This window comes from Leptonychotes weddellii, chromosome 12 (assembly GCF_054177405.1).
Source record: "Leptonychotes weddellii isolate Sample4059 chromosome 12, ASM5417740v2, whole genome shotgun sequence".
Lineage (NCBI taxonomy): Eukaryota > Metazoa > Chordata > Mammalia > Carnivora > Phocidae > Leptonychotes > Leptonychotes weddellii.
Window position 1 is genome coordinate 45,780,605 of NC_138380.1, and position 18,545 is coordinate 45,799,149.

The following is an 18,545-nucleotide window of genomic DNA, read 5'->3' on the forward strand; positions in this document are numbered from 1 at the left end:
CTTTTAAAATTCAGTGTGACAACATATAGCAGCAGACTTGGCTTGTGAATTCTCTACTAAGTCAGACTAAGTTATAATTCAGGATTGTCTTCTAAACAGCTATGCAAAGACACAGTTGTGGAAATACCATATATGTATGATCGGTAATGGTGCTTTTGCTAACTCGTTAGAAGGGTTAAAATAAAGAGATCTATCATCAGCACAAATTTGTAAATTATGTGATGAGGCTTGAGATAATTAAAAACAAAATCACAGATCATGATTTTTCTAATGTGCCTGATTTAATGACTGATGCCAAAATTTTGAGTAAAACCATTCCAAGTACTTGTGGAGCAGTGTTACTAGTTATAGTACTCAATTGTGTTTACTTAGTCCTCTAGGACACCCTGAACTAGAACAACACATCAGTAATTTATCTTTAGAGTTTCCTCAGCCAGAATGAGCACTGGAGTGTTTATGCCAAATGTGGATAGGATAAGGTGCTTCTAGTCATAGTTTTGAGGTATATAACTGTATAATTTGTGTACCAAGTTATTTCGTACGTGGTCCATGCCATACGATTTAGAGTAGGCCCTGGAGGTTTTATGGAGATGGTGAAATTCTCAGTGAAGGAAATCTGGTGGCGATGAGAGCTATCTCTGGGACAAGGAGAGTGGGAAGAGGCTTTGTTAATGGTTTCAAAGGTGATGGGGGTGATAGCCTGTTAAGGCTTGACAAAGCAATTTGTAACTTAAGAATCTTATTTTCAATCATCAGAGAAATGTAAGTAAGCAAAGAAGTCACGAAACATGCAGAAACAATTTGGGAAAGCAAAACAAAGCCTGCTGTAACTCAGAGGAAAAGCCTACGTAACAGAGAACTTGGTAACTGCAGAAGTTAGTGGTATTCAGAGACAGTACAGCAATTTAGCTTATAAGAATTACAGATCATTGTGGGAAGACTTGGAGGCCAGGGAGTTGATTTACTTCTGTGCCTCCTACATCAACTAAAGCCTGTGTTGGCAGAGATAATTACTAAGTACCTGCTGTGTTCTAGGCCAATTGTACTCATTAAGTGCCCCTGGTGATTTATATGTAACGTTTAAGTGATCTACAGTTAATTCGGAAGTGAGGTTCCCATCTATGAAGTATATATGCTTTCTTAGAAATAAAGAGGACAGGGACGCCTGGGTGGCTCCATTGGTTAAGCATCTGCCTTCGGCTCAAGTCATGATCCCAAGGTCCTGGGATTGAGTCCCTGCTCAGTGGGCAGCCTGCTTCTCCATCTCCCCTGCTCTTGTGTGCTCTCCCTGATAAAATCTTTAAAAAGAAGACCAAAAAAAAGCACTGTCTAACCCATGTTTTCATTCCTATTGCTCCATTATAGGTGGCTTGGTGCTATCACAAGTGAGTCAGGTTTTTAAGGATTGTTTCCCAAGTGCCACCTACACTGGATTTTGCACTGTCAAAGAATTTTGTGATGATGGATTGTACTTGGGCTGTCCAGTACAGTAGCCAGTAACCACATTTGGCGATTAAGCCCTTGAATTATGACTAAATTTACATAGCCATAGATGGCTACATTATAAGATTGCTGTTGAGCATTGACATCTGTGAAAGCACTTAACTGGTGAGCACTGGAATACTTTTCATTTTATAGCCATGTCAAATTCCTTGAAAGAGTGAAAATTTACCTCTTCCAAGGTTGCAGTGGTCGAATTCTCCTATCTAGTGTTCTTTCATATTCTCAATTAGCTCTGATGATCTCTAGGACTTTTGACACCCTTGACTGCTGTTATTTTAATCTCCCTTGGTTTAAGTAGTTTCCCACTCAATGTGGAATAAAATAGGCATCGTAAAGTCTTTACACACTTCGCTGTAATCTGTTGCTAACCCAAATTCATTTTTTTCACATGACATTTTGGGCAAATTCTAGCCCTGTAACTCGGATTGCTTTATAAAGTTCATTCACTTCTCAGCTTATCTTCACTACCTCATAAGGTGTATGGAACAAGTATCTTTCCTATTTTATATTTAAACAAGCTCAGAGGTTTCTGTCAAAGGTCACACAGGCATTACCTTGGAGTAGTATCACATGAACTGACCCTGCCTTTTTTACACTGTCTTCTAAAACTCCATCTCCATTTAAACCGGGTCATCTATTAGTCTCTACAGAACTCAAACTTCCTTTTCTTACTAAAGACTGCGTTCTCCAGGGACGCTTGGGTGGCTCAGTCGCTTAAGCTTCTGCCTTCGGCTTAGGTCATGATCCCAGAGTCCTGGGATTGAGTCCCACATCCAGCTCCTTGCTCAGTGGGGAGTCTGCTGCTTCTCACCTTTCCCCCTCATGCTTTGTCTCTCTCACTCTTTCTCAAATAAAATCTTAAAAAAGAAAAAAAAAAAGACTGCGTTCTCCAGGTGTCTAAACCTCTGCAGTACTTGCAGGTGGTGCCTGCTTGTCCTTTCACACTGTCCACAACAGAGGCCACTGTGGTCTTGTCATCTTCCAGATCATTACTCTTCCTCTCACAGGCAGAACTACCTGTGTGAGATTCATGATATCTTTGTGGATCCTTTTCTGTTTTCTGTACTCCTGGACCTTCCTACATTAACTGAGAATTTACGTAGTCCAACTCTTAAAAAAATTATACTGGTAATAACTACATAAAAGTGAATGAATGACCTGTCCTTAATGCAATTATAACCTCAAAAAAATTTTTTTTAAGATTTTATTTATTTGACAGAGAAACAGAGAGGGAACACAAGCAGGGAGAGTGGGAGAGGGAGAAGCAGGCTTCCCACGGAGCAGGGAACCCGATGCAGGGCTTGAATCTGGGACCCTGGGATCATGACCTAAGCTGAAGGCAGAAGCTTAACGGCTGAGCCACCCAGGCGCCCCTATAACCTCAAAACTTTTCACTTGATTTTAACTCAGTGCTTCTTTCTCCTCATTGCAACTTAAACTTGTCATTGCTCCAGAACTACTCCACTTCTGAAATTTGAAATCCCATTATACAACCTCATACTACTCCATGTCTCTCTTAATCTCTGTTTCCTTGAACTCCTCAAAACCCCAGTCCCTGATCATTCCCTTGTGGCTTTCCTTCCTTAGCCAACTTCTCTGTATCTTTTCAGTCACTGCATTGCCTGCACCCTCTACCGTTGTCATCTGTGTTGCTTTTTGGGGCATCTGCTCTATGCACACCCGGCCTGGGAGCAGCCCAGCTATCTGATTTCTCCACTTCCACACCCAATCTGAGCATTACTGGAAAAAGTCACACACATCTGCCAATTGGCACACTGTTGTAAACCTCTGATTCAACTGAACCAGCAGACACCCAGCACAACTGTCCTTATATAACCATTCTTTCCCAGTCTTCCTCATGGTTATAAAATCATGCTCCTCAAACTTATCTCTCCAGTGTTCCTTGTTCTCGTAGTAGATGGATGACCTTGCCTCCCATTTCAGATACGAATTCTTTACTTCCTGACTACAAGGAAGGGTTTCGTTGTCTCCCATCCCCCACCTTCAACAGTGTTCTTAATTCAGATATGGTTCAGAATCTTCAATTACATCAACAGGAGCTCCAGATGTGTCCCAATTCCCAACCCTCTGTCTTCTGCTTCCTCTCCCATAGAAGTTTGAAGAGGTAAATGCTTGCTTTCATTTCCATGCAGGAGCTTCACTTTGGGACCCATACTCCAACAGAAAAATACACTTACGTTCTGGAAGTTACAGCTTTTCTTAGTTTAATGAAATTGTAGCTCGGCAGGGGTAATACATTTGAACCAAGAGATAAAAAATCTTTACAATTTGGGGAGGATAGGGGAAATCTATAGGTTTTCTAAGTCACACGCCCTGAGTTGGAGCATATCATATTGTCAGATAAATTTTACTTTTGGTGAGTGTTGGAAGAAGACAGCCCAAGGATCTGAACCCTCTGCTGACGCTGCTTAATGGACTCCTGCACAGTAACACTTCTGTGCCTTAAGTTAACTCATCTGTAAACTGACAGTTACAACAGGATTGTTGTAAGGATTAAACAAGAGAATGTGCTTAGCACGCTGCCTGACATTCTATACACTGAAATGATAGCTAATTTTTAATTGGATGGGCAGTACACAATTTATTAAATTAATAGCTGGACAGATTGCATGGAAGGGAGACCAAGAGGATTCCTAACTGAAGTGGTAAAATGGAAGAGAAGTGCCTAGAATCAGAGATTTGTATCCATGACTCCAGACCATAATTCTAGTAACTCACTCATGGGGTGATGCCTCATTCCCTATTCGTGACCAGGAACAAGAATCAGTGAAGTGCAACATCCATCAATTCCATTTACCTTTTTGGAGGGAGGCCTGAGATGTGATCAAAGGATTAAATGGGCACCTAATTTTCATACGCTCGTGTGTCTAGTTTTTCCAGCAACCTAGTTGTTAATGCCTACTTATTGGGATTATGCCAGTCTGCCAACTTCTGAATCTTTAAAGGTAATTTCAACAAGAAAGGAGACAAATCAAGATGGGACCATGTGCATTAAAGGCAGCTTAGAGGGCCTCCTGGGTGGCTGTTGGTTAAGCATCCAACTCTTGGTTTCAGCTCAGGTCATGACGTCTCGCTCCTGGGATCGAGCCCCACATTGGGCTCTGAGCTCAGCTCAGATTCTCTTTCCCTCTCCCTTCTGCTAACACTCTCTCTCTCAAATAAGTAATAATAATAATAAAGGCAGCTTAGAAGACAATGTTTAGGAGGCTGACTCCAGCCCTCCACTGTTCCACCTCCCAGGATTTATCTGGAGGCTTAATCCAGGTCATAGTAAGATACCACCAGCAAGTCCCTTGCCTGTGAAGAACTAGTGCTTCTGTTTCCTGTCTTGGCACAGCGGTTACAACTTGTCATGAGCAATATTCAGTCGTTGTATTTTTAAAGAATGTTGATTCTGGAAACCAGCACCTTGTATAATTCTTGGATGGGTCATGTGTGATGTAACAAAATATCACTATTCTAGCCAAACAAACACGTACCCAGGTTAGAGACAGTATGGGAAGAGATCTGTGGGAAAGATTTTTTTTAAAGATTTTTATTTATTTATTTATCAGAGAGAGAGCATGCACAAGCAGGGGGAGCGGCAGGCAGTGGGAGAAGCAGGCTTCCCACTGAGGAGGGGGCCTGATGCAGAACTCTATCCCAGGACCCTGGGATCATGAACCTGAGCCGAAGGCAGACGCTTAATTGACTGAGCCACCAGGCGTCCCTGTGGGAAAGATTTTTAATTTGTGAGTCTCCTGAATCAGAGTAGGTTAAGATACTTGGTTTTTTGGTATGTACATAATATTAGGGGGGAAAGGGATTTTAAAGAACCAGTGTTTCGTGGAAAAACAGGAAGGGCCTGCTCACTTTGCCCCTTTCCAACGTGATATCTCTCAAGATAAAGTACTGTAAATCAAGGTAAGGTAAAGACTCCAGTGCTCTTTTATAGCATAACAAAACAAAAGGTAGCTTGCATATGCCAACTTCTTTTTGTAGATACCCTACCTGAAAATTCTGATAGCTTTCTTTCTATTTTCCATCCTAAAGTTGATGAAGCAGTTCACAACCAAGGCCTCTATTGGAAGATACAAGAGAATTCAGGTAAGGTGTGTGATTTTCTAAAAAACCCTCTTAGCTGGAGCAGTTGCCTCCTTTACCCTTGCTCGTTCTCCAGCAGAATATCTTGAAAGTAGACAGCTAATGACTTTACCCTTGGCCTTTTACATGCAGGTGCAATTTCTGAGTCCAGCTACTTTTTGACAGGGAACTGCCCTCCAGGACACCGCTCCAAACTCCTCACCCTTGGTTCGTTTCCTCTTTCACTGATCATTCCTTCTCAGCCTCATTTGTAGAGTTTTTTGGTTGTGTGTGTGTGTGTGTGTGTGTGTTGTCCATTCTCAAAGAGACTGCTCTTTGCCTATTTGATACCCATTCTCCCCTTCATTTTTAGTAACAGAACCTTGATTTTCTTTTCTTTTTTTTAGGGTGGTAATATACCTATAAAAGACTACACTCTCCAACTTCCCTAGGTGCGGTCAGTGGGTCACGTGGAAGTCAGTTGGGTGGGACTTAACAAGAAATCTCTAGAGAGATCTGACTCAGCTAGAAGGATTGCCCTTTTACCCCTTCTCTTCTTCCTGCCTAGAAACTAGATAAGATGGCCAAACCCTGGCAGCCATTTTTGACTATGTTGCATCATTGAAGATGGAAGCCATATACCTTAGGATGGTGGAGCAGAAAGGTAGAGGGAACTAGCACATTGGTGATGTGGTCAAAGTGCCATACTAACCCAGACTTCTTTAATAGTTTAATAAACTTCCTTTTTATTTAAGCCATTGTTACTTAAGTTTCTGTTATATGCAGCTGATTCTAATCCTAACGGATGCCCACCCCTTATAATGTCAGTGCCCCCCACAGTTACATCTTTGATATTTTTCTTTACATTTCCCCCTTTGGCATATCTACACACATGCCAGTGACTTCGTATCTATAACTACAGTCCAAATCCCTCTCGAGCTCAAAAGCCATATGCTCAACTGCCTTTTAGACATCTTTATTTGGATTACCCCCTAGGCACTGTGGTAGGCTGAAAAAGGGCCACCCAAATATGTCCATGCCCTAATCCCTGGAATCTATGACTGCTACCTTATATGGCAAAAGGGACCTTACAAATGTGATCAAGTTAAGGATTTGAGATGGAGAATTTATCCTGAATTATTTGGATGGGCTTGATGAGTCAGAGAAGAAGGCAACGTGACAATGGAAGCAGAGATTGGAGTGATGTGGCCACAAACCAAGAAATGCTGACAGCCTCTAGAAGCTGGAAGAGACAAGGAATGGATTCCCCTTTTGAATCTCCAGAAGGAACCAGCCCTTCCAACACTTTGATTTTAGCCCACTGAGACCCATTTTGGAATTCTGACCTCCAGAACCATAAGATACAAAGTTTATGGTAATTTATTACAATGGCAATAGGAAACTGATAGAGGCACCTCAAACCTAACATATCCTAAAATAAATTCATTAACTTTCCCCCAAAACCTGATCCTTTTCCTATCTTGAGTATTATAGCATCCAAAATATGAAATATATGAAGTTAGTCGTATATCCTAGATTTGCCCCACTCTATCATCCTTCACTCATCACTTTGTATTTTCATTTCTATGTATTAACTGTCATTCAAATCAGTTCCTAATTTGTCTGCATTATCTTCCATCTGTATTATTATAGTAGCACAATGGTTCTCAACTGGGGGTAAATGTGCCACCTTGGGCAGAGGAGGGGGACATTTGGGAAATGTCTGGAGACATCTTTGGTTGTTACCACTATGCAGAGATGCTATTGGCTGGCATCAAGTGGGTAGAGGCCAAGGATGCTACTGAACATCCTAGAGTTCTCTGAACAGCACCCACAACAAAGAATTCTTTGGCCTAAAATGTTAATACTGCCAAGATTGAGAAAGCCTGCCATAGTCTTAAAACTAGTTTCCTTGCCTCCTATCTTAAACCACTCCAGTCACGATCATTACAATTTCCAGTTCCCTGGTGAAATCTACAGGCATATCTTATTTTATTGCACTTTGCAGGTACTACTTTTTTTTTTTTTTTTTTTTACAAATTGAAGGTCTGTGGCAACTCTGCCTCAAGCAAGTCTATTGGCACAATTTTCCAACAGCATTTGCTCATTTTGTGTCTCTGTATCACACTTTGGTAATTCTTGCAATATTTCAAACTTTTACCATATTATTATATTTGTTACGGTGATCTGTGATCAGTGATCTTTGATGTTACTTTATAATTGTTTTGGGGTGCCAGAAACCACACCCATTTAAGATGGAGAAACTTAATTGAGAAGTGTGTATATTCTTATTGCTCCACTTGTTGTTTCCCCGTCTCTCTCCTTCTCCTCAGGCCCCCTTTTCCCCAAGACAGCAGTATTGAAGTTAGGCCAGTTAATAACCCTACAATGGACTCTAAGTGTTCAAGTGAAAGAAAGAGTCAGTCTCTCACTTTAAATCAAAAGCTAGCGATGTCTGAGCTTAGTGAGGAAGGCATGTCCTAAAAGCTGAGATAGGCCAAAAGCTAGGCCTCTTGTGCCAAATAGTAAAGTTGTGAATGCAAAGGAAAAGATGAGGAGTTGCTTCTTATGGATGAGCAAAGAAAGTAGTTGCTTGAGATTGAATCTATCTACTCCTGGTGAGGATGCTGTGAAGATTGTTGAAATGACAACAAAGATTTGGAATAGTACGTAAACTTAGTTGATAAAGCAGTGGGAGGGTTTGAGAGGATTGACTCCAATTTTGAAAGTTCTACAGTGAAAGGAAGAGTCAGTTGATGCAGCAAACCTCACTGTTGTCTTATCTGAAGAAATTGCCACAGCCATCCGACCTTCAGCAACCACTAGCGTATCAGGCAGCAGCCATCAACATGGAGGCAAGAGCTTCTACCAGCAAAAGGATTACAGTTCACTGAAAGCATTTTTTAGCACTAAAGTTTTTTTTTTTTTTTTCAGATTTTATGTGTAAGTGATCTCCACACCCAACATGGGGCTCAACCCACACCCTGAGGTCAAGAGTCACACACTCTACCTACTGAACCAGCCAGGTGCCCCAGCAATAAAGTATTTTTAATTAACGTATGTACATTTTTTTTTAAATTTTATTTATTTATTTGAGACAGAGAGAATGAGAGACAGAGAGCATGAGAGGGAGGAGGGTCAGAGGGAGAAGCAGGCTCCCTGCTGAGCAGGGAGCCCGATGCGGGACTCGATCCAGGGACTCCAGGATCATGACCTGAGTCGAAGGCAGTCGCTTAACCAACTGAGCCACCCGGGCGCCCACGTATGTACATATTTTTAAGACATAAGGCTATTTCACGCCTAATAGACTACAGTATAATGTAAACATAATTTTATATGCACTGGAAAACCAAAAAATTCATTTGCTTTACTGTAAATATTACTTTATTGCAATCTTCACTTTATATCTTCAAGATAAGACTCTTTTTTGTCCTTAAGGAGTCTTGACTAATAGTGTCAATATCTGGATCACTTATAGATCTATTGTATTTTTTTTCCTCATCAGTTTTCAGTCATTTTGACATTTCTCTTGACATGCCAAGTAATTTTGTGTGTGTGTGTGTGTGTGTAAGAAGTTTATTAAGTGGGGGCACCTGGGTGGCTCAGTTGGTTAAGCAACTGCCTTCAGCTCAGGTCATGATCCTGGAGTCCCAGGATCGAGTCCCACATCGGGCTCCCTGCTCGGCAGGGAGTCTGCTTCTCCCTCTGACCCTCCTCCCTCTCATGCTTTCTGTCTCTCATTCTCTCTCTCTCAAATAAATAAATAAAATCTTTAAAAAAAAAGAAGTTTATTAAGTGAAGATACAGAAAAAGCTCTCAAAGAGTCAGAGGGGTCCCAACAGGGTTGGGGCAGCGTTGCCAAGAGGGCCTTTAGTGTTGGTCTTTTAAAATAGAAAGCTAACCAGGGAACTTAAATCCTTTTAACGTCTCTATTGATAACACTTTGATGGCTTACTTCCTTTTTAGGGGCTGGTTATTCTTTGTTGGTCACAGGTGATTATAATGTGGTCCCCCCAACCCCGCACGCCTAGGGACATGCCAAGTAATTTTTAATTGAATGCTGACAGGGAGTATTAAAAGTTATAGTGGCTCTGGATGATATCTTCCTCCAGTAGAAGTTTACCCTTTCTTTGCAGGGTAGTTAGAATGGAGGCTAATTATCTCAATCCATTTAGAGACTGAGCTGGCCCAAGGCTGGACTGAAATTCTGGAAAGGCTTTTTCTATGTCTGATTCAACCCTGCTGTTAAAGTGTAACCATTAAGGGTTCCAGCAGATCACTTCTCAGCCTTTTGGCTAAGACTGGGTGTGGGGAGTTGACTGGGCTCATCCCAACGTAAGTCTTGAACTCTATCTACCCTTGTCTGCTCAGCACTCCTGGACTGACACGAACTCCGTTGTGCTCTTTAGAGCCTGTCTGCTTGGCTTCTTTGGTCAGCTTAAAAATTTGGCAAATGTCTTAAGGGCAGGATGTTGGGTATACATTTTGCCCCTTCTTAGAGACATTCACCCTTCCATTTTCTACTTAATGTTTCTTCATCCCTGAGAAGTTTCTCTACCTTTTAGTAGAGGTCCTCTGCCCAAGCCCTTCCACTGGATTCTTAGGCTTTTTGACCCACACCCGGAATCAGTAATTGCCCAGAAGGAAAATGCAGCTACACACTGTGGGTTCACCTCTCTCTCAAATCCTCCCTTCTCTAAGATTTTATCTTTTCAAGACCTGATAGCTTCTCCATTATCTTCAAACAGTAGCTGCAGTCTACTTCATGGTAGCTCCACATGTGTGAGAGAGGTGAGCTCTAGGCCACCTGAACCGCTCTTCTCAGGCTCTACCTGTGACCTGCCCCCGTAAAGAATTTGCCTGGCATCTGAGCCCTGCTTTAATGACAGAGGGCTGATGTTCTCTCTCGTTCCCCACAGTCTGCCAGTGTCTCATTCCGGTTTAGTTCCTGACACCACACCAGTGTCACTCTGCATCCCAGGCCAGAGTGAATAACACTTAGGCAAAGTAGGACTGCCTGCTTTCTAAATCCTCCTCTCTCCTTGTTGATAATTCTGAAGTGCTTTGCCACCTCCAAATCAGGCAAGAAAAAAGGCTCATTTTGACATTCATATATATATTTCCTTCTGTTTTTCCAATTATTCCTGAAATAAAAGCCTTAATAGCCCTCTCGTAGGTTGCATTCTCTTCCAGAAATTATAAATGAGTCAGTTTGTGACTATGTTTGGTAAGCAGGGTCAAAGATCTACTAAAAGCAAGAATGGTAGCTGTTTTATAGTTCTGAGATTTTGTGCTCCCATTGCATGGTTATCAGGTGTTTTCTGTGCCTGGTCTCATTTAACACAACAGTCCTCTGCAGGGCAGGGTTGGGGAGATTACTGAATACACTTTATCAGGAAATGGAGCTGAGAAATGTTACATTGCTCATTAGCAAGTGTTAGAACTAAGAATCAAAGTCAAGTCTGAGTCCCAAGCCCTTACTCTTTCTAACACAGTTCTGCCCTCTGGCCCCTAATTCTCAGTGTCTGATGCCACAATTGCTAACCTTAATCCGGTGTAGTCATCGTAACCACCCCTGGTGAGGCTGTGGATGACGCAGAACAGTCTGTCACCCTGACTGAACAGTTAAAATGCAGTGACACACAGAACATTTGTACACGCTGATAACAAAATTTAGTACACCTAAGTACTAGTTAGTGGCTGAGAACACACAAAGAAGATTGAGGCTTTTAAGTACCTTGTTATCTCTAAAAAAAAAAAAAACAACCAGATTCTTGGTACAACCATTAGTGATTTGCCCCTCCCCCATCCCTTCTGCATGCTGGGCATCCCCTTCACACTGTCCATTTCCCATTGCAGTCTCTGAGCCCCTGGAGCAGAGGGTCTGTGTTCCGTTTATCTTTGTATCCCTAGCACTTAATATACTATTCGACAGTAGGAAACTTAATGTGCCATGAATTAATATGCACGATCTTCCCAACTACCATTTAAGTTCAGTGATGGCAGAGACTGTCTCCTTTAATTTCAGTCCCCGCACTGTTGTTAATTACTCTTCTTTGATTGCACGAGCCAGAGATCTCGCACTATCTCAAGTAGTGGGCGTTTCCTGGAAAAAACTCATTGCAGGGACGGAGGCTGGTATGCAGGCTTCTAAGTTCTCAGTCGAAGGCAGCTCTCAGGGCCAGATTAACATGTTTGCTCCTCCAGCAGGAATTGCTGATCTAAAGATGCTAACCTAACATGCTGCCATTAATGTGACTCCTGTTTTAGATTTCTTCTCTTTTCTGTCTTATCTACATCTGCTATCAACTAGGCAACTCTTTTCCATTCAACTACCTGAGGGAAAAAATCCAATTACTTTATTAATTATTCCTGATAAGTAGAGTGTTTTAAACCAAGCCACTTCATAAGTTTCCAGGTGCCCACCTCTGTCCTAATTGGTGGTCTTCTTTAACCCAAAAAACAATCTAGCAAGAGCCTACTTCAGTTAGCTCTGGATTCTCAAAGAGGAAGTAGCTAGTGGGCCTGGCAGGCCCTGTGACTGGCATGTCCCTTAAGGGCCTTACGCGGAGTTCAAAATAAATGTTTATTTAAGTTATCTGAAGGGAGAGCCAGAAGAATTTCATGACTGTGTATAATTTAATCCTGCTTAGTGTGTCCTGGATATTTGGTTGGGCCTTAACATTGAGCTAGGGTACAAATGTCCTTTTCTTTGATTTGTAGCTGTCATTGCCATTTTGAGATTCTGGAAGTTTGTGAATCTGTCCCTTTCTTCACAGTCAGTTCTGTGCCTTTGACTAAAGAGCCAGCTCGTTTCTGAGGTTAAACGTTTTTCCCATTGGAGCCTAGAGCTGTGACACTTTATTTTTAAATAACCATTTACCAGAGCAATATGTCCTTTTCTCTCTCTGTATCATTCAGTACCAAAATAAGCAATTTCATATTGTCCTGATTTGGCCTTTGAGTGTTATGTTTGCCTTATGTCTGTTTTTTTTAATTCAAGATGAATTTTTTGTATACCTTTTGTATACTATTAATATGCTACATACAGTATTTGATGTCCTCCTAACAGCCCAGTGAGGTAGATATTATTACTATTTTACAGATTAGAAAATTAGAGTTCAGGAAGGTTAAATAATTTGTCTAAGTTTACACAGCTGGTGAGTATAGTGATGGAGGTTTAAAGCCCATGGCTGTCAGTCTGGTCATTCTACCCACCTATGTTTAGTCATTTTCCAGACTCTTTCAGAACACAGGGCATTATTTGGGATTCACAGAGAAGTAGAACTGCCTCCCAGCTCCCCTGTTCCTCATTCCCCTTTCCTCCCCCCCGGTGCTCTTCATTATCTGATACAGCTGACTGAGTTCTCTTTGGGTCCATCTAGACAACATAGTTTGGTGCCCAATATATGAAAATATTTCTTGGAAGCATAAAAAATATGTAAATTTAGATGACTTAATAAGTCACAGGATCAGATATGATATGGGAGCTCTGGAGTGAATAAAATGGGGGAAAAGAAAGTGTTGGGAGAATAGGATGAAAGAGAAAATAAAGGAGCTCAAGAATTTTACATCCTCGGTTTTTCCTAGAGCTGTCTCTGTGTACATATGATTCTCAGGGTGACAGGTCCTTTTAAAAACTGATAGCCAAATTCAGACAGTCCCCATAAAATAGGAGATGGGGTTCAAAATATGATTGGCAAATCCTGGAGAGCTGCTGTGCTTGGCTTTGTAGTGAACACAAGAGGGCGCTAAACTCCACAATGATGCATAGGCCACTAAGGCCTGCATCTAGTATCGTGGCATACATACAAATAGCAGTTTTCAAGTGGTATTTCTCTCTCTCTCTCTCTCTGTCTCTCAAAGGTTTATTTATTTATTTGAGATAGAGCTATCAGGGGGAGGGGCAGAAGGAGAGGGAGAATCCTTGAGCAGACACTCCTCTGAGTGGGGAAACTGAGACAGGGATTGATTCCCTGGACCCTGAGATCTTGACCTGAGCCAAAATCAGGAGTCGACCACTTAACCAGCTGAGCCACCCAGGTGCCCCTCAAGTGATATTTATTAAAAGTTATATCAAGTGGGAGGGATGGGATGGCTGGGTGATGGACATTGGGGAGGGTATGTGCTATGGTGAGTGCTTGAATTGTTTAAGACTGATGAATCATAGACCTGTACCCCTGAAACAAATAATACATTATATGTTAATAAAAAATAAATAAATAATAAATTTAAGAAATTTTAAAAAGCTATATGAAGTGTTAAACAGACTTATCTACCCCTAATTTAGTAGACATCCATCTCAGTTAATTTTGTGATTTTTTTATGCCTGAAAGATACTAATATTTCTACGGAAATAAAAAGAAGTTTGGTCAGGCGTGGGGGTATAGAAAGGTTGCAGAAGCATTGGTAGGAACCCCCTAAGCTTTCTCAGTGAAGAGGGAGGCTTAGCAAAGACTTCAAATGTTGCAATCCCATGAGAAGACCCATATACTCACATCATCCTAGCTGAACACCATTAACTCTTCAAACCATCTAACTCCCATGCTCTAGATCCATGCTCACAAAGCACCCTCTGGAGATTATTTGGCTTCTCATGGGAGGTCTGTGTCCATAAACGGATGCTCAAGGGCAAAACAAACTTTAAAAATTCTTATTACCTATAGCAAAACAAAAGTGAAAATATTATAATTATTTGGTGGCAGCTATATTTCTTGTTTTAGGAGGGTCACAGGACAAGGAAGATTTTAAAATAGCACCCCGAGTTTGCATCTGAGTGTCAGAACCATTAGCAGAAATAGAAAAGAGATGGGCGACTATAGCAGTTAAGGATTTGCCATGAATTTGAGGTACAGGCTATTGTATAGGTGACAGCCATCAATGACAAGCAGTTGGAAATGAGGTCCTATGTTGGTACCAGGAAAGATGAGGGAGAGAAATACAAGCGAAGGAACCACTGGCATGGGGGGATTATTAAGGACCAGTGTGGAGAAAGAAGAAATGAGGCCTGAGGACAGCCTTAGGGGGTTAGGAAGCAAGACCCAAGAAAGGCAACGGAACAAGATCCTGTGGCGCTATCATAGCGGAGGATAGATGTCTTTTGGGAAGGAAAGGAGTAATGTCAAGTGCTGCAGAGAAGACACTGTAAAGGCTGGATTTTCCTATTTAAGATCACTGGTTACAGTCAGGAGAACAAGGTAAGTTTAGGTAGAAATCAAACTCCAAGAGTTTACCAGGAGGTAGGCTGGAAACATATTGTCATACCAGAAAGCAAGAAAACTCAAGGATCTGGAAGCCAGTTTGAAAAGGATAGCACTGGCCAAAGATGAATCAATATGACATCAATAAGGATAGTAACTGTACTAGTTCTCTATTGCTTCTATAACAAATTACCACACTTTAGTTGCTTGAAACAACACAAAGTTACGGTTCAGTAGGTTAGAAGGCCAACACAGGTCTCACTGAGCTAAAATCAAGATGTCAGCAGGACTGCATTCCTTTCTGGAAGCCTTAGGGGAAAAATCTGTTTCTTTGCCTTTTCCAGTTTATCTTTTCCAGCATGACTTTCCAAGAAATGCAAGGGGACTGCCTGCAGTCCTTGACTCATGACCACCTTCCTCCATCTTCAAAACTAGCAGTGGTAGAGTCCTCAGCTCCCATCACTCTTGACCTCCTCTTTCTTGCTCCCTCTTCCACTTTTAAGGACCCTTGTGAGTACATTGGGCCCACTCAACTAATCCAGGATATCTCCCTATTTTAAGGTCAACTGGTTAGCAACCTTGATTCCATTTGCTACTTTAATTTCTCTTTGCCATATTATGGAACATTTTCACAGTTTCCTGGGATCGGGACATGGACATGGGACATGGCCTACCACAGTAACTACAACAGACTGAAACACATCAAATATGTTTAAATGCATAAGTTCAAAATGATATTAAGACAAACAGAGCTCACTGCCAGGAAACGGGCACAGTATTTTGAAGACATAAATAAAGGGAAATGATCAAGTATTCATCCTGACCCTTCGTAACCAAAAAGTTGATAAAGGAAAATTTTTCTTTTTAAAAGTATTCCAGCTATTACATTAAGAGAGAACACCATCATTTCCCAATCCTCTATGAATTAATGGATCTGGACAATAATTATCAGTGACAGCTAACATCACAAAAATGCAACAGACATCTGGATATTCTGTGCCTCCTGACGAGAGTACAGAGCACCACCTATGACTTCTTCTTCCCAAAGCAGCAGATCCTAACTGGTGAAGCCTCCAGATCCAACCACCAGTTTATAGGAAAAACAGGGGACAAAGGAAAACACTCAACAACTCTGAAAAATGCAATAAGCAAAATCCAAACTGTGGGAAACTCCACAGAACAAATGAATACATCATAAAACAGAACAAAACCAACCAACCAACCAACCAACAACAACAACAAAACCTTATAAGAACAACAACAAAAGATGGAGGGAAACTTACTGTTAGAAGACTTAGAAACCTTTGGGCACCTGGGTGGCTCAGTCAGTTAAGTGGCTGCCTTCGGCTCAGGTCATGATCCCAGGGCCCTGGGATTGAGCCCCACGTCAGGCTCCCTGCTCAGTGTGGAGCCTGCTTCTCCCTCTCCCTCTGCCTGCCTCTCTGCCTGCTTTGCTCTCTCTCTCTCTGTCGAATAAAAAAAAAGAATTAAAAAAAAAAGACTTAGAAACCTCAACCAATTGTGATGTGTCCTAATTTATAAGGCAACTGGAGAAATGTGAACAGTAACAGTATAATCAATATTAAACAGTTGTTAGGGTTTTTTTAGGTGCTACAGTGCTGTTTTTAAAAAATTATTCTTTTAGAGGTATACACAGAAATACTTGCAGATTAAATGATATGATGTCTGGATTTGCATCAAAATAGCCCAGGGGTAAGGCAGGGGTAGGTGGGGAACAGATGAAACAAGTTTGGCCATAAGCAGGTAACTGTTGAAGCCAGGTGATGTGTACGCGGAGGTTTCTTTATACCGTTCTCTCTCTTTTTTAAAAACATGGGCTTTTTTAAAAGCATAGACTATTGTCAAGTTTGCTCTGAGATAGTGCTGCATTACACTCTGTGCCCAGTGGGTGGCAATATCCACATTCGATCCCGACGGCCGCCTATCTCCTCATAACTACAGCCCTTATTAACACACACTCCCACGTAGTACAGTCCTAGAAATGAAGGCAGTAGCTGTCTGCTTTTCACAGACAGTCTTCCATACTGCCAACATCAAAGACACCAGCTCCAGATTACATCTGTGACTGTGAAAGTCCCACCTTCCCTGGTTCTAATCAGTTGCCTCCACGGCCCCCAACCCGTTCGGGGAGTTGCCAGAGTCATCCTGGTGACTGGGAAAGAGGGGAGCAGAAGGAAAGAAAGAAGCTGATTTTCCCTTCTTTCCTCAGTTGGGGAAGAGGAAAGACTTTAAAGTGAAGTTTAGCATTTTGCCTAATATACGAGATAAAGTTTTAATCAGCGACTTGGCACTAGACATGATCAGTCGATTTTTTATTACTTAAGAATAAGGCTGATCCGGGGCACCTGGGTGGCTCAGTTGGTTAGGCGACTGCCTTCAGCTCAGGTCATGATCCTGGAGTCCCAGGATCGAGTCCCGCATCGGGCTCCCTGCTCGGCGGGGAGTCTGCTTCTCCCTCTGACCCTCCCCCATCTCATGCTCTCTCTCTCCCATTCTCTCTCTCAAATAAATAAATAAAATCTTAAAAAAAAAAAAAAAAAGAAGAAGGCTGATCCTGAGCTCATCTATACCAGTATGGCTGAACCAATCATCAAAATACATCAGTACTCCTGCACCAGATGGTAAACTTTCCAGCCTGAATTCCCTCATGTACCTGTTACACTGTTATTTGTAAACTTAGGCAAGTCAACAAACACAACAACAAAATGAAGGAAATGAAAAATTAATGAGAGTCGTGGAATATAAGAGAAATCCACACAAATCAACTGCCTTGTCCGCCAAGTTAAAATTTATAAACTTTATAAAAATTCCATTCATAACAGAAAAAAACGTTAATAACTAAAGACAGGAGATTTTGTCAAGTAATTTAAAAACTCTGGTAGTCATAAAAAGAATAAAAGCAAGACATATCAGTGTGAATGGGAGGTTAATGTCCTATCTAAGAAAACAAAATACAGTAAGACAAGAATAGTCTTACTATTAAATACAAAATACAGTAAGACAAGAATAGGTCTCCGGTTCTCAAAGTGTGTTCCTCAGACCATCCACTCTACTAAGAACTTAAATAAGGTATCATTTTCACTCCTCATAGCTGGGAAACATCACTAATATTTACTAATGAGGAACAGAGGTTAGAGGGGTAAAGCGTTCAGCCCCTGAGGTTCCAGAGTTGCTGAGTAGAAGCACCAGAGTTAAAACATAGCTCTGCTTTACTCCAAAGCATGTCTTCCCCCACCAAACAAGGCTGCCCACCAATTAATATGATGCTGGTAAAAAGAATTTAATATACATACTGCTGAAGGAAGCACCAAAAAATATTGTTGTAAATAGTACAGAGCTATATAATAAAAACTTGATTATTAAGTATGGCATGACTTATTCCTCTGCTTCTGAATGCCAGAAAGCTCCAGAGTTCTATTAGCATGTTCTATTAGCACAAACTTAAATCACAGTTTTGTTTTGTTCTGTTTTGTTTTTAAGTAGGCTCCAAGCCCAGCATGGAGTCCATTGTGGGGCTCAAACGCACAACCCTGAGATCAAGACCTGAGCCAAAATCGAGAGCTGGGTGCTGAACTGACTGCGCCACCCAGGTACCCCTAACTCACAGTATTTTCAGAGCAGGTAAATGGGCTGATGTGCCTGCATTTGAGCAGTAAATGCAGTAAACAGCCCGTGACCCATTGGATGGATCTCGTTGCAGAAAGGGAGAAAACCAAATTGCATCACTGGAGGTGCTGG

At 41.5% G+C, this 18,545-nt stretch overlaps 1 long non-coding RNA gene across 2 annotated transcripts; it reads left to right on the forward strand.

Annotated features, from left to right (window-relative positions):
- The first annotated feature begins 6 nt into the window (after nt 1-6).
- Nucleotides 7-6,340, forward strand: LOC115937611 (uncharacterized). 2 transcript variants are annotated; one of them, XR_014139293.1, is made up of 3 exons: nt 7-5,615; nt 5,740-5,814; nt 5,994-6,340. It is a non-coding gene; the product is annotated as an uncharacterized LOC115937611 (long non-coding RNA). The 2 variants fall into 2 exon arrangements; XR_004072872.2 differs by having other exon boundaries at nt 7-5,610.
- Nucleotides 6,341-18,545: the final 12,205 nt, after the last annotated feature.